We start from the raw sequence: 4,687 nt of genomic DNA, 5'->3' as shown, positions 1-4,687 counted from the left end.
ACTCAAGTCCGGCCTGCCGGTTTCCCTGAATCCCTTCATAAATGTTACTTTGCTCACACTCCAACAGCACGTCAAGTATTAAAAACCATTTGTCTCCATTCACTCCTATCAAACACGCTCACGCATGCCTGCTGGAAGTCCAAGCCCCTCGCACACAAAACCTCCTTTACCCCCTCCCTCCAACCCTTCCTAGGCCGACCCCTACCCCGCCTTCCTTCCACTACAGACTGATACACTCTTGAAGTCATTCTGTTTCGCTCCATTCTCTCTACATGTCCGAACCACCTCAACAACCCTTCCTCAGCCCTCTGGACAACAGTTTTGGTAATCCCGCACCTCCTCCTAACTTCCAAACTACGAATTCTCTGCATTGTATTCACACCACACATTGCCCTCAGACATGACATCTCCACTGCCTCCAGTCTTCTCCTCGCTGCAACATTCATCACCCACACTTCACACCCATATAAGAGCGTTGGTGAAACTATACTCTCATACATTCCCCTCTTTGCCTCCAAGGACAAAGTTCTTTGTCTCCACAGACTCCTAAGTGCACCACTCACTCTTTTTCCCTCATCAATTCTATGATTCACCTCATCTTTCATAGACCCATCCGCTGACACGTCCACTCCCAAATATCTGAATACGTTCACCTCCTCCATACTCTCTCCCTCCAATCTGATATTCAATCTTTCATCACCTAATCTTTTTGTTATCCTCATAACCTTACTCTTTCCTGTATTCACCTTTAATTTTCTTCTTTTGCACACCCTACCAAATTCATCCACCAATCTCTGCAACTTCTCTTCAGAATCTCCCAAGAGCACAGTGTCATCAGCAAAGAGCAGCTGTGACAACTCCCACTTTGTGTGTGATTCTTTATCTTTTAACTCCACGCCTCTTGCCAAGACCCTCGCATTTACTTCTCTTACAACCCCATCTATAAATATATTAAACAACCACGGTGACATCACACATCCTTGTCTAAGGCCTACTTTTACTGGGAAAAAATTTCCCTCTTTCCTACATACTCTAACTTGAGCCTCACTATCCTCGTAAAAACTCTTCACTGCTTTCAGTAACCTACCTCCTACACCATACACTTGCAACATCTGCCACATTGCCCCCCTATCCACCCTGTCATACGCCTTTTCCAAATCCATAAATGCCACAAAGACCTCTTTAGCCTTATCTAAATACTGTTCACTTATATGTTTCACTGTTAACACCTGGTCCACACACCCCCTACCTTTCCTAAAGCCTCCTTGTTCATCTGCTATCCTATTCTCCGTCTTACTCTTAATTCTTTCAATTATAACTCTACCATACACTTTACCAGGTACACTCAACAGACTTATCCCCCTATAATTTTTGCACTCTCTTTTATCCCCTTTGCCTTTATACAAAGGAACTATGCATGCTCTCTGCCAATCCCTAGGTACCTTACCCTCTTCCATACATTTATTAAATAATTGCACCAATTGCACAAATGAGTATTACAAAGACAGGTCATATGGTTGCATGAATTGCTGTACATTCAGTCGAATGGAGTATTCTGTTAGGTGGTGTATTTAAAAAATAATTAAGTTAGATTGGGTTTTAGGTTTAACATTTATGTGATATAATTGTGAGAAACATTTAAGATATACAATTTATAAGGTTCAGTTATTCAGTATTTATTTGGTTTTGGGTGAGTAAGTGATCTTTGAGAAGAGACTTGAATTTATAAACAGGTAATGTTTCTTTTATATTTACAGGTAATGAATTCCAGATTTTAGGGCCTTTTATGTGCATTGAGTTTTTCCATAGCGTGAGATGGACACGAGGAACATCAAAGAGTGATCTGTGCCTTGTGTAATGGTCATGTGTTCTTTTGAGGTTGGCAAGATGTTTGAGGGGAGGGTTAATATCAGAGTAAAGTGTTCTATGTATGTAATAGGTGCAATAATAAGTATGGATGTTTTGTATGGTGAGTAGGTTTAGTGTTTTGAATATTGGTGGAGTGTGCTGCCTGTAGTGAGAATTTGTTATCATTCTAACTGCAGCCTTTTGTTGGGTAATTAGTGGTCTGAGATGGTTAATTGTTGTTGAGCCCCATGCACAAATTCCATAGGTGAGATAGGGGTAAATAAGAGAGTGATATAGGGCCAGGAGGGCTGACTGTGGAGCATAGTACCGTATCTTCGATAGTATGCCTACAGTCTTGAAAATTTTCTTAGAAATTTGTTGTATATGTGTATGAAATTTGAGTCTATTATCGAGGTGGATTCCTAAGAATTTTCCCTCTGTTAGCTTTGTGATAGGTGATCCGTTTATCATTATGTTAAGAGGGACATCTGTAGCTCTGTAACCAAACTGAATGAAGTAGGTTTTGTCAATGTTTAGTGTAAGTTTGTTAGTCCTCATCCAGGCAGATATTTTCTGTAATTCGGTATTTACAGTATTGGCTAGCGTGACTGGGCTCGGGTGAGAGAAGACGTATGTAGTGTCATCTGCAAATAGTGTGGGTTTGAGTAATTGTGAAGCATTTGGTAGGTCATTTATGTATAGGAGAAAGAGAAGAGGGCCAAGGACACTTCCCTGTGGGACACAAACTGTAATTGGTTGTGCGGAAGAGCTTGCCCCATTTGCGTACACATATTGGCTTCTGTTGCTGAGGTATGACTTGAGGTAGTTGAGGGAGTGCCCTCTTATACCCAGTGGGACTTCTTTTTTCTCTATTGCAGTGTATATATGTTCTAGCATGTGTATAATAGCATCATTAGTATTTTTATTAGGACTGAATCCAAATTGGCAGGGGTTGAGTATGTTTTGGGAGATGAGGTAGGAGTAGATTCGTTTATGAATTAATTTTTCGAAGATTTTTGAGAGAGGGTGTAAATTGGATATTGGCCTATAGTTATTCAACTCTGTTTGGTCTCCTCCTTTATGGATCGGGGTGACCCTTGCTATTTTGAGAACTGTAGGGAAGGTGGAGGATTCAATGGATTTGTTAAAGAGTGTTGCAATGATTGGTGATAGCACTTGTGACACTTTTTTGTATATAAAGGGTGGTAAGGTATTTAAATCTCCTGCCTTGTTTTTTAGTGCGTTGATAATAAGGGAGACTTCGTATGGGTTAGTCGGAGCTAGGAACAGTGTGTTCGGGTAGTTGCCAGTGAGGTAGTCATTTGGTGGGGTATCTGAGCTTGGGATTTTATTGGCAAGGTTTTGTCCTATAGTGGAGAAGAAATCATTGAGTCTGTTTGCTGTTTCTGTTGGTGGGAGTTGGGGTTCATCTGATTTTGCTAATTTTATTTTGTTATTTCGTGATATCTTTTTTGTTCCCAGAATTTCTGATAGGGTTTTCCAGGTCTTTTTTATATCACCTCATAAGTTGGATAATCTGTTCTCATAATACAATTTTTTTACCCTTCTTATCAGGCTGTAAAAACCATATGAAAATACACCGTAAATTCGCCGTTTTAATCCAAACATACAATCGTTTTTATTTTCTCATGCACTGGAAGCGCAGGATTTGTTTTATATGGTGCACACTTACCACATAGCTCCATTATCTCATAGCTAGGCCCAAATTTACCACTTACAGCTTATCTGAGTGAACTGAGCTCATGGTGTAGAAATACGGCTTGGACCCTGTGGACTAGGCGTAGAACTATGGCTTGGACCCTCAAAGGGTTAATGGACTAGTAGGGGTTGCCCTTTAACCCTTTCAGTGGCTGCCATGTAGAACTGCGTCACTGAGGACAGGGTTCCCCAAATAGTTCTACGTTATGAGCTCTGGTCATGCAGATATGCTGTGAGCAGTAAATTTTGGCCTAGATGTGAGAATGGGCCTGTGGTGAGTGCGCACAGTATAAAAAAAAAAATTCTTCCCCATTCAGCGCATGAGGGACAAAGCAAAACTCTGACCTTGTGTTTGGTTTAAAATAGCGACATTGAGATGTTTTCTAGGATGTTTTTCTTGGTTTTATTGGTCGTTTCCTGGTATCAACTGATAAAATAGTAGACCTGCTACTGAAATATTGGTTGGTTTCAGGATCAAAAGTAGCTTGAAATTAGGATGACAATATTAGACATGATTTGATTTTTGCTGATTTTCCTGAGGACAAGTAAGGTCCCCTCTAAACCCCCAAGTCTGTTTTCTGGGTTTTTATTAGGTCTGATTCAATTATTGGGACACTGTAAACCATGACCAATCATTCCTGGCTATATTTTATATGAGATAGAGTAAATTTTTTATTTTTAATTCAAAATGGAAGGCAACTGTAATATAAGAGGGGCCTGGGGACATAATTAATGAAGAGAGTTAATATTTTAGTGCCAGGAATGCCACCCCACCCACGTGTAATACACGACATCTAAAGAGAAGAGCAATAAAATGTAGATACAGTACACTCATTACTTACTTTAAAATATTTGTAGTCATAATGTAGGGCGAGAGGGGAGTAAACAAGATAAAACGAATAAACAAGAAAGAGAACGAGTAAATGAGAGGGCAGAGATGTGGAGTCTGTAAACAAGCAGATGAATGCCTCTGGTTACTGTTCATACACTTTCATTGCCATGTTTGTGAAGCTTATACCATAATACAAACACCCTACATTGTGTACAATTTGTCTCCACTTTGGTACAGCAGAATAAATAAAGAGCATCACTCCCATTCTCATATAACACCATTTTTAGA

This window comes from Cherax quadricarinatus, unplaced genomic scaffold (genome assembly GCF_038502225.1).
Source record: "Cherax quadricarinatus isolate ZL_2023a unplaced genomic scaffold, ASM3850222v1 Contig1685, whole genome shotgun sequence".
NCBI classification, from domain to species: domain Eukaryota; kingdom Metazoa; phylum Arthropoda; class Malacostraca; order Decapoda; family Parastacidae; genus Cherax; species Cherax quadricarinatus.
This window is presented reverse-complemented; position numbering follows the sequence as displayed.